Genomic DNA, 11,365 nt, shown 5'->3' with positions numbered 1-11,365 from the left:
TCCCATCAGGTGGCCAAAGTATTGGAGCTTCAGCTTCAACATCAGTCCTTCCAATGAATATTCAGGACTGATTTCCTTTATGATTGACTGCTTTGATCTCCTTGCAGTCCAAGGGACTCTCAACACCACAATTTGAAAACATCAGTTCTTCAGTGCTTAGCCTTTTTTATGGTCCAACTCTCACATCTGAACATGACTACTGGGAAAACCACAGCTTTGACTATATGGACCTTTGTCAGCAAAATGATGTCTTTGCTTTTTAATACGCTGCCTAGTTTTGCCATAGCTCTCCTTCCAAGAAGCAAGTTTCTTTGAATTTCATGGCCGCAGCCACCATCTGACTTGCAAACATTGTTTCAGGGATGGTGCTACTGCCTTGCACCCCCACCCCCAGCTGTGGACTGAGGACTGAGGTGGCAGAGAGTTGGTGGGAGGCAACAGATGGAAAGTCATGAAGTGGGTCCCAAAGACCAACAGTTAGAGGGACGGTGGGCTGAGTCCTCTGGGAGCAGACACAGTGAGCTCAGCAGAGCAAAGACCCCCTAGTAACTGGAACCAGAAGGGTGGTCAGTTTTTTCTTCTTAAATAACGGTTCATGTTTCCATGTATTTTCTCTTCCATTTTTAGTCGTAGTGTATTGGCTTAGGGGCTTCCCAGGTGACGCAAGAGGTAAAGAACCTGCCTGCCAATGCAGGAGACAGAAGAGCACAGGTTTCATCCCTGGGTTGGGAAGATCCCCTGGAGTAGGAAATGACAACCCACTCTGGTATTTTTGCCTGGGGAATCCCATGGACAGAAGAGCCTGGCTGGCAACAGTCCATGGGGACACAAGAGTCGTACATGACTGAGCGACATAGCACTGAGCGACATAGCACACAGCATGCATGCATGTGATGGCTAGTGACTGTTCAGGAAAGGTCACTCTGATACACTTTGAGAATAAAACTCTATGGGAGAGGAGATGGATAAATTGGAAGACTGGGATTGACATATATACAGTATAATAATAAAATAGATAATTAATAAGGACCTACTGTATGGCACTGGTGGCTCAGACGGTAAAGCGTCTGTCTACAAGGTGGGAGACCTGGGTTCAATCCCTGGGTCGGGAAGATCCCCTGGAGAAGGAAATGGCAATCCACTCCAGTACTATTGCCTGGAAAATCCCATGGACAGAGGAGCCTGGAGGCTACAGTCCATGGGGTCGCAAAGAGTTGGACACGACTGAGTGACTTCACTTCACTTCACTCTATGGCACAGGGAACTGGACTCAATACTCTGTAAAGACCTATATGGGAAGAGAATTTTAAAAAGAGATATATGTAAATGTATAACAGATTCTCTTTACTGTACACCTGAAACTAACAAAGCACCGTAGGTCAACTGTATACCAATAAAAATTTTTAAAAACAACTCTATAGGAAACTGTGATAAACATAACAGCAAAGAAACCCTCCTATAAGTGATGCCAGGAAGAGAAGAGAGATGTTGGGAGGAGTAGCTGGAAGAATCTGGGGTTTTATTCACAGCTCCAGGCAAACCGGTTTTGAGTCACTGGGAAACAGAAGGAGTGATGGGTCGTCCCTCACCTCTTCTGAACCACGATGCATCCAGCCTTGTTACCAGCAGAGTGGTGGTAAAGAAAGGTTACTCATAAATAGGTCAGCTGTCAGTTGCACACAGGCCAGCCTCCAGCAGTGCCCTGAGGGCTCCAAGGGAAAGCAGCCACCTCTCAGAATTGTGCTCAGGGACCAGCTGTGCCTGGGACCCTGAAACCAACATGCTACCTTGTCCAGATGCCTTGCAAACAGGTAAGGACCCCTTGGCTCAGGCCTTCCCAAGAAGAACAGAGGGCCAGATGGAGGTGCCAGACTCCATCTGTGCTCAGCTCTGAGTGCTCCAAGGCCCCAGAGGGTGAATTGAGATTCTAACACAAATTCAGCCAGGCCAGGACCTTGACAGGGCTGCCTGCTCCCCTGTGCCCTGAGCTGGGTCTCCTGCGCATCCGGGCTCCACTTTGTCCTTCCCTTTGCTGAACGCTTCTAAGGAAACGTAAGGGGAAGCAAACTCTGATGCTTTGCCAGCATCATTGTTTCCATTCCTCTTCCTCATCCTTTGCTTATCAAGGCCAAAGGAACCGAATTCTTAATAAATCACCTCATAATCTAGTCCAATGGAGGTTTCAAATACAGTAGGAGCCCCAGGATACCTCTGTCACATCCTTGTTTTTATAAAGGAAAGGACATGAAGACTGAAACAAGTTGTGTTTCCAGCTGAGGCTCAGAGAAGATAAGGGGCCTGGACAAAGTCACACAGCCAGGTGGTGGCAGAAGTTGCTGCTCTGAGAGAGTCTGTGAAGTTTTTGCCTACCATCCATTCACCCTTTTTCTAGTTGCATCTTCCTTTGGGAAATGCCCCTTAATTTTAGTTCATATTGTGTGGGCATTTTTTTTTTTTTTTAATATTTATCTATTTGGCTGTGCTGGGTCTTAGTTGCAGCATTCAGAATCTCTAGTTGCAGTGTGGAAATTCTTAGTTGCGTCATGTGAGATCTAGTTTCCTGACCGGGGATTAAACTCCAACCAGCAGCATTTGGAGTCCAGAGTCTTAGCTACTGGGCCACTGGGGAGGTCCCAGCTCACACTGTTGAGTGAGACTAACCTGGTCCCAGAATCTGGGGTAAACATGTGACTCAGGCCCAGGAAGTAATTTCACCCTCAATGATTGGCTTACAGATGGGCACGTGACCCAATTCAAGCCAATAAGAATCAGGCTTAGGATTTTGGCTCGAACAGTTGGGAGAGGAAAGCTGGGGCAGCTGAGCTGAACATAAACATGTGGGGGCCGCCAAGCCTGGAGAGCCTGACAGTGGGTAAAGCCAGCACAGGACAGCAGAGTGGAGAGATGGAGAGCTACTGAGTACTGGTGACAGTCTTTCAGCTTCTGGATCCAGCCCTGCCTGAAGCCATAAGCCAGTAAATGTTCTTTTTGGTTTGCTGCTGCTGCTGCTAAGTCACTTTAGTCGTGTCTGACTCTGTGCGACCCCATAGACGGCAGCCCACCAGGCTCCCCCATCCCTGGGATTCTCCAGGCAAGAACACTGGAGTGGGTTGCCATTTCCTTCTCCAATGCATGAAAGTGAAAAGTGAAAGTGAAGTCGCTCAGTTGTGTCTGACTCTTAGCGACCCCATGGACTGCAGCCCACCAGACTCCTCCATCCATGGGATTTTCCAGGCAAGAGTACTGGAGTTGGGTGCCATTGCCTTCTCTGTTTTTGGTTTGAGATTTGAATTGCTCACTGACATTTGCAAATGAAAAGTCCTGAACCAAGCGGACTCTAAATCCGTGTTCTCTCCAGACTCCACACTGCCACCAGCTGGTCCATCAAGCCTCTGAAGCACCATCCCAGCCCTCCCCAGGATGTATACTTCAGCAGTATTTTGGCTTGCCAGTTGACTCAGTGGTAAAGAATCTGCCTGCCAATTCAGGAGACTCGGCTTTGATCACTGAATAGGAAAGATCCCTTAGAGGAGGAAATGGCAACCCACTCCAGTATTCTTGCCTGGAGAATTCCATGGACAGAGGAGCCAGGAGGGCCACAGTCCACAGGGTCGCAAATGAGTTGGACACAACTTAGCAACTAAACAATACAATAGTACTTAGCTTCAGCTTGTCTCTGCTCCATAAACTGTGTTTACCTTTAAAATCTACCCCCTAGGATTTCCCTGGTGGTCCAGTAAATCCACCTGCCAATGCAAGGGACACGGGTTTGATCCCTGGTCCAGGAAGACCTCACATGCCTTGGAGTAACTAAGCCCTTCCACCACAACTACTGAGTCCCTGCAGACCAGAATCCAAGCTCTACAACAAGAGAAACCTCTGCAATGAGAACCCTGAGCGCTGAGATGAAGAGCAGGCCCCACTCTCTGCAATAAGAGAAAACCCACACAGCAATGTAGACCTAGCACAGCCAAAAATAAATACATACATAAATAATTTTTTTTAAGGTATGTCTTAAAAAAAAAAATCAGGCCCCTGGTAATTTCCTGGCAGTCCAGTGATTAAGACTCCATGCTTTCACTGCCAAGGGCCCGGTTTCCATCTCTGGTCTGGGAACTAAGGTCCCACAAGCCTTGTGATGTGGCCAAATAAAATAAAATTCAGTCCCTGACAAGGTCCTGACCCAGGTGCTTAAAAAAACTAAGAAGGGGACTTCCCTGGTGGTCCAGTGGTTAAGGCTCTGCGTTCCCAATGCAGGGGGTCTGGGTTTAATCCCTGGTCAGGGAACTAGATCCCTCATGCTACAGCTAAGACCCAGCCCGGCCAAATAAATAATTTAATTTTAAAAAAAAGAAGAAAGAAGAGGCCAGGTGAACAAGCACTGGCCTTTGCTTTCTCCTTTGGATCAAATCAGCCCCAGGGAGTGTGGGACCCTCAGCAGAGCCCAGGGTGCCCTCCGTGTGTTTCCTTCCACCTCCTCTGCAGTCACCCTAGGGGCTCCTCATCCTTCTAGGAAGGAGACAGCTAGAGACAAGCGAACAAAGCTTCCATCCACCATCTCAGAGGAGGAAGGAACCATGACAGGGACTTGTACACAAAACTTTATAAGCTTGGTATCTTGTAAACTTTTATTATTTTTTGTTATCTCACAGATGTTTTCTTGTAACGTCTAGGGGTGGAGGAGGAAGAAGAAGGGGTGGAGGAGGAAAAAGAGGAGGTGGAGGAGAAATCCCTTATAGAGAAAAAGAGATCAAGGGAGGGAGCTAGTCTGTGGAAGTGCCTGCATGAATTTCCAGCATCACTGTTGGTTTGACAAATGCAGCTGCTCTGTTGTGGGCTTGTGGGAAACAGACATCATTTCTTTTTTAAATTAAAAAAATTTTTTTTGCCACGCTGTGCAGCAGACAGGATCTCACTTCCCTGACTAGGTGTCAAATCCGTGCGCCCTGCATTGGAAGCATGGAGTCTTCACCACTGGACAGCCAGTGAAGTCCCAGACATCATTTCTGGCAAAAGCTACACCCCAAGATCTCAAGGGCTGTCTGATGACATGTCACCCCGAGTCTATGTACAGTTTATCGGGGGATTTTGTTCCAAATCCCCTGTGCCAACAACCTTGAAGAGCTCCCTACCCCCTTGTATGAATGCGCAGTAAGCTTTGTGAATAGAGTCGGTGGCCCTTATTAGGCAGGTGCGGTTAAGACAAAGGACACCCACAAGGGCAGGGGCATTTCATTTTGGATTCCAACACTTGGGGTCAGTGGTTAATTACTAAGTCTGTATTCCAAGGTCACTTGAAGTGGGAATGGAGACATGAATCCTATGTTAATCAGTGGATTAACCTGAGCAAATGGGCTTCTTTCAACAGGAGGGGCCACACCCCAAACTGCAAGCCCCTAGTACACAGCCTCCCCTGAGGCCAGAGAAAAGAAGTGAAGTCACTCAGTCATGTCCGACTCTTTTCGACCCCATGGACTGTAGCCTGCCAGGCTCCTCTATTCATGGGATTTTCTAGGCAAGAATACTGGAGTGGGTTGCCATTTCCTTCTCCAAGGGATCTTCCCAACCCAGGAATCAAACTTGGGTCTCCTTTATTGCAGGCAGACTCTACCATCTGAGCCATCAGGGAAGCCAGACAAATGAGGATCAAGCCTCTGCTCTTTTGGCCACTATCTCTATTTCTGCTCCAGGATTCAGAGTTCTCCAGGGCTAATATTTCCAGATCTTATGGAGGAGCTGGCCAGAGACAAGGGTCTTTTATTTTTTTAATTTTTTTCTATTTAGCCAGATTTTTTAAAATTTATTATTATTATAATTTTTAAAAATTTAGTTAATTTATTTTAGGTTGCGCTGGGTCTTCATTGCTGCCCATGGGCTTTCTCTAGTTGTAACGAATGGGGGCTACTCTCTAGCTGTGGTGCTTGAGCCCAAGCACCATTGCGGTGGCTTCTCTTGTTGCAGACCATGGGCCCTAGGGCACCTGGGCTTCAGAAGTTGTTGCTCACAGGCTCTAGAGCTCCGGCTCAGTAGTTGTGGCACACAGGCTTAGTTGGCATGTGGCATCAGACCCGTGTCCCCTGCATTGTCAGGCAGGTTCTTAATTACCGGACCACCGGGGAAGTCCAGCTATATACTTTCTTATTGGGGTATAATTGCTTTACAGCGTTGTGTTGGTTTCTGCCGTGCGGTGAAATGAATCAGCTATATGTGTGTGTGCGCGTTTAGTCGTTCAGTCATGTCTGACTCTTTGCAGCACCATGGAGCTTGCTAGGCTCCTCTGTCCATGGGATTTTCCAGGCAATGCTAGAGTGGGTTGTCATTTCCTTCTCCAGGGGATCTTCCTGACCCAGGGATTGAACTCGAGTCTCTTGAGTCTCCTGCATTGGTAAGTGGATTCTTTACCACTGTGCCACCTGGGAAGCCCAGCTATACGTGTATATACAAATATATATATATAGCCCTCTATGACCTCCATCCCACCCCCTAGGTCATCACAGAGCACCGAGTTGAGCTTCCTGCGCTTTGTAGCAGGTTCACACTAGCTATTTATTTTACACATGGTGGTGTATATATGTCAATCCTAATCTCCCGGTTCATCCCACCCTCTCCTTCACCTGCTGTGTCTACATGTCCGTTCTATACATCCGCGTCTCTATTCCTGCCCTGGGAATAGGTTCATCTGTACCAGTTTTCTGGATTGCATATCCATGCTTTAATAGCTGATACTACTTTTTCTGACTTAACTCACTCTGTGTGACAGATTCTAGGTCCATCTACCCCTTTACCAACGACCCCCAGATATGGAGCACTTCACCAGTTTGGGTGTCATCCTCATGCAGGGGCCATGCTAATCTTTGTGTCATTCCAATTTTAGTATTTGTGCTGCCGAAGCAAGTACTGCAAAAATCTTTTGATGCCACGGGCTCTTTCTGTCAAGTACTTCAGCACCTTTTGTCTGGAGGCTGGTTGAGTCTGATGTTGGCAGTTAAGGTGGGGCCAACATTCTGGAAAAGCTGGGGGAAGGTGTGAGCCTGATGCCAGAAGGGAGAGACTAAAGGATATGATCACTGCCCCCCCACCCCACCCAACCCCAGACTATCCCCTCCCCACACCAGGCCTCCCTGCCTCTCAAGTCACTGCTGCTTCTCCCTGAATGAAATCAGAGAGGAACAGACAGCAAAGCAGAGCAGACTTCGAGGCCAGAAACCCAACCCCAGGGCACCCCTGGAAACAGGTGCTGTCACTCAGGGTATGGGAAATTCCCAGCTCGAACTGCCGTCTGAGCACAGAGGCGTCCAGGGGCCTGTGGTTTCCTCAGGGGCAGGTGCTCCTGGACTCGTCCTCCCCGTGCAGCCATCTGGGCCCTGCTCCTTCCCAGCCTGCCTGCTGGCATTGCCCAGAAAGAGCCACCCCAGTGCTCCTATGCTGTTTTTCCGGTGACACCCAACATGGCCATGCTGGGCTGAGGCCCCGGGAGGCTGGGGCAGGAGAGCTGAGACCCCTGGCTTGACCCCAGAGTTTGGTTTTAGGGGAAGCACAGCAAAACAGGAGGCGTGTCTCTCTGCCTGTTTCCTTCTTGTTTCCTTCGTCCCCGGAAAGACTGAACAAAAGTCCTCAACATGAACGAAATTGAAGGGAGGGACATGCATCCTAAAAAGTTCAGAGAGCAAAACAAGCCAGGACAAGGTCCCTGGGGCCGTGTCCCCTTGATGCTGCGGCGGCCTCTGTGGTGGCCTCTGGAGTGGCCTCAACACAGCATCTGTGCAACAAGGGAAGAGCAGAAGGGACCTGCTGTCTGGGAATTTCCCTTCACCCAGTGACAGCTCCACTCACCAAGCTTTGCCCAGAGCTCTGGACCAGCTTGGCCCCAACCACAGGCCCCTGAGTCAGCCACAGAGTAGAGTCAACTGGGGCTGGAGGGGAGAGCTGGGAGGCTGGCCAGCGTTAGAGCCAGCGGGATGGGCCCAGCAGGCAGAATCAAGCAGAGACTAAGGGGCTCAGGGCAGCTCCCGCAGTGCCCCCTGGTGGCTAAAAGCAGCCCTAGCCCACCCCCAAGAGCCCAGACTGTTCTGCCACAAATTCCTGTCCATCTCTTAGCGACCCCATGGACTGCAGCACGCCAGGCTCCTCTGTCCTCCACTGTCTCCTGGAGTTTGCTCAAATTCGTGTCTGTTGAGTCAGTGATGCCATCCAACCAGCTCATCCTCTGTTGCCCCCTTCTCCTCCTGCCCTCAATCGTTCCCAGAATCAGGGTCTTTTCCAATGAGTCAGCTCTTCCCATCAGGTGGCCAAAGTATTGGAGCTTCAGCTTCAGCATCAGTCCTTCCAAAGAATATTCAGGGTTGATTTCCTTTAGGATTGACTGGTTTGATCTCCTTGTTGTCCAAGGGACTCTCAAGAATCTTCTCCACCACCACAGTTCGAAAGCATCAAATTTTTGGTGCTCAGCCTACTTTATGGGCCAGCTCTCACATCTGTACCTGACTACTGGAACTACTAGCTTACCTTCTGCCCATGGAGCAGACAGGATAAGAGAGCAGGATCAAGAGTCTCATTACATTTTTTGCCCCGCAGTCCTCTTTTGCCTCACCCTATCCTAGACCTGACTTTTACCCTAGGATGTTGGATGGAGGGTCACCTTGCTCTTGTTCCGTGGGTGCTGAGAGCTGGGGGAGGGCTTGGGGTCCTTTCCACCCCTGCGGCCCCAGGTATTACATGTCTGGAGTCCTAGTTCCACAGCAGCAGACAGATTGAAGTTTTCACACTGACATGGGAATTTTGTTTTCCCAATCCTAGCTAGGTTTGAGCTCAGCTAAAGCAGCAGTTTTGACAGCCCTGACCATACCCTAAGGGTTTATATATATATGTATATATACATATATATATATATTTTTAAGATAACAAGAAGCACAGCCAAGGGTGAGGCAGTGTGCTGGGTGGCCATGACATTGGAAAACATTCTCTAAAAACACCACATTTCTGACAGTTTTGAAGTGATCTGTTGACAGTTGTTATGACTTAGGTGAAAATGACATCTTTTCAACCAAAGGTGTTAGGACCAGTGGATATCCACATGCCACAGCTTTCACAAAAATCAACTCAAATAGATCCAAGACAGAAATCTAAGAGCCAAAACTGTTAAACTCTTAGAAGGAAACATGGGTGTAAATATTCAAGACCTGGGATTAGACAAGTGTCTTTTAAATAGGACACCAAAAGCACAAGCACGAAAAGAAAAAAATAAATACATTTGACTTCATCCAAATTAAAACCTTTGTGTATCAAAAGACACTATCAAGAAAGTAAGAAGCAAGCTACAGAATGGGGGAAATATTTGCAAATCATAGATCTGACAGTATCCAGAATATATAAAGAATTTTCACAAGTCAGTAACAAAAAGATGTAAACCAATTTAGAAATGAGCCAGGACTTCCCTGGTGGTCCGGTAGCTGAGACTCCAAGGTCTCAATGCAGAGGGTTCAGGGTCAATCCCTGGTCAGGGAGCTAGATCTCACATGCTGCAACTAAGACTTTGCATGCTGTAACTAAAGATCCCACACAGACAAATAAATAAATACAAATAAAATATTTTTTAAATGGGCTGAATGATTTGAATAGACATTTCTCCAAGAAGATATACAAATTGCTAATTAGCACACTGAAAAGATGTTCAACATCATTAACTGTTAAGGAAATGAAATCAGAACTTCAATAAGATAACACTGTTCAAAAAACCAGAAAATAAATGTTGGTGGGGATGTGGAAAATTCCCAGTGTTGGTGGGAATGCAAAATGGTGCAGCCACTGTTGAAAATACTTCAGTGGTTCCTCAAAAAGTTAAACACAGAGTAAAAATATGACCCAGCAATTTCATTTCTAGGTATACAACCAAGAGGAGGAAAACATGTCCAGGACTTCCCTGGTGGTCCAGTGGTTAAGAATCCACCTGCCAGTGCAGGGGAGGTGGTTTCCATCACTGGCCCAGGATGATTCCACATGCCTCGAAGGAACTGAGCCCGTGTATCACAGCCACTGAAGCCTGTGTGCCCTAGAACCCGTGCTCTGCAGCAAGAGAAGCCACCACAATGAGAAACCTGTGCACCGCAACTAGAGAGGAGCCTCCACTCGCTGTAACTAGAGAAAGCCCTTGTGCAGCAATGAAGACCCAGCACAGCCAGAAAAAAAAGAATTCCTGGACTCTGCTTAAAAAAATTATGTCCACACAAAAACCTGTGCACAAATGTACACAGCAGCATTATTTATAACAGGCAAAAAGTGTGTTTCCACTTCTGGGACACTCAAATGTCCAGCAATTGAAGAATCACAAGGGATCTTCGCAACCCAGGGATCGAATCCAGGTCTACCACAGTGCAAGCAGATTCTTTACCATCTGAGCCACCAGGGAGCCCCCGAAATCCACATGTAATACCTTACACAAAAATTAATTCAGATGGGTCAAAGATCTAAATGCAAGTGTTAAAACTATCAAACTCTTAGAAAGAAACATAGGTGTAAACCTTTGAAACCTTTGATCAGTTAGTAGTGGCATATCCATACAATGAAATGTAAAAACAAGTGAAATATTTACAAGCCACCACACGGATGAACCTGGAAAACATCTTTGTTCCCTGAGGGGTCCAGCAGCCCAGGCTGACATTTCTTGTCTTACAGTCCAGGGAGGCCCCAGCCTCCACGATCCAGAAACTTGGGAACACTCAGGTCCAAAGGGTTACCTTCCTAATGATCCCGCCTTTTGAAAACATCTGAAGATCTGATGGACTCCATTCTTCAGGTTTGCCCTCTGCTTTAGCTGATTCCTTCTAAGGTCATGCTCTTGGACATCAACCACTATTTTTTTTTTTTTTAAATCTCTGCAATTAAAAAAAAAAAAATCTTGGGACTTCCCTGGTGGTCCAGTGGTTAAGACTCTGCACTTCTACTGCAGGGGGCGCAGGTTTGATCCCTGGTCAGGCGACTGTGATCCCATCTGCTGTACATTGTGGCCAAAAACAAAAAAAGGCCTTCTTTCTTTTTCATTTTCAGCACCCACCCAAATTTCTGAGCTTGAGTCCTCCCTGCAGAGGTGGCTGCATACCTCATGCATGGCCTGAAGTGTGGCTAATGTGGACCGAGTGTCTGGTCCACACACTTGTTTATGCCTGAGGCCCCTGCTCTGTCAGGCTCCATTCTTGGCTCCAGACACACTGCAGTGAGCAAAATTAAGTTCCTGCAAAGTAAATCCTCCCGAAATTTACATCCTATTGAAGGAAGACCAAAAAGCAGATGCTGAACATTTTGAGTGATGTTTTTGGCTTTGAAGGAAAATTCAGCACAGTAGGGGGATAAAGGGTCATGGGGGGCAGGT

At 47.5% G+C, this 11,365-nt stretch overlaps 1 long non-coding RNA gene and 1 other non-coding gene across 2 annotated transcripts in view; one reads left to right on the top strand and one right to left on the bottom strand.

The window, feature by feature from the left end:
- The window catches only part of LOC139176533 (uncharacterized), a 40,976-nt gene extending 29,685 nt beyond the window's left edge, over positions 1-11,291 (top strand). Inside the window, exon 2 of the long non-coding RNA XR_011561002.1 lies at positions 9,881-11,291. This is a non-coding gene — a long non-coding RNA (uncharacterized lncRNA). The remainder of the gene's footprint in view (positions 1-9,880) is intronic.
- Positions 6,795-6,898, bottom strand: LOC139176597 (U6 spliceosomal RNA). The gene has a single exon (XR_011561052.1). It is a non-coding gene; the product is annotated as a U6 spliceosomal RNA (small nuclear RNA).
- Positions 11,292-11,365: the final 74 nt, after the last annotated feature.

This window comes from Bos indicus, chromosome 16, assembly GCF_029378745.1.
Source record: "Bos indicus isolate NIAB-ARS_2022 breed Sahiwal x Tharparkar chromosome 16, NIAB-ARS_B.indTharparkar_mat_pri_1.0, whole genome shotgun sequence".
In the NCBI taxonomy this organism is placed as follows: domain Eukaryota; kingdom Metazoa; phylum Chordata; class Mammalia; order Artiodactyla; family Bovidae; genus Bos; species Bos indicus.
The sequence above is the reverse complement of the archived record's forward strand: the minus strand, read 5'-3'. Positions and strand labels throughout refer to the sequence as shown.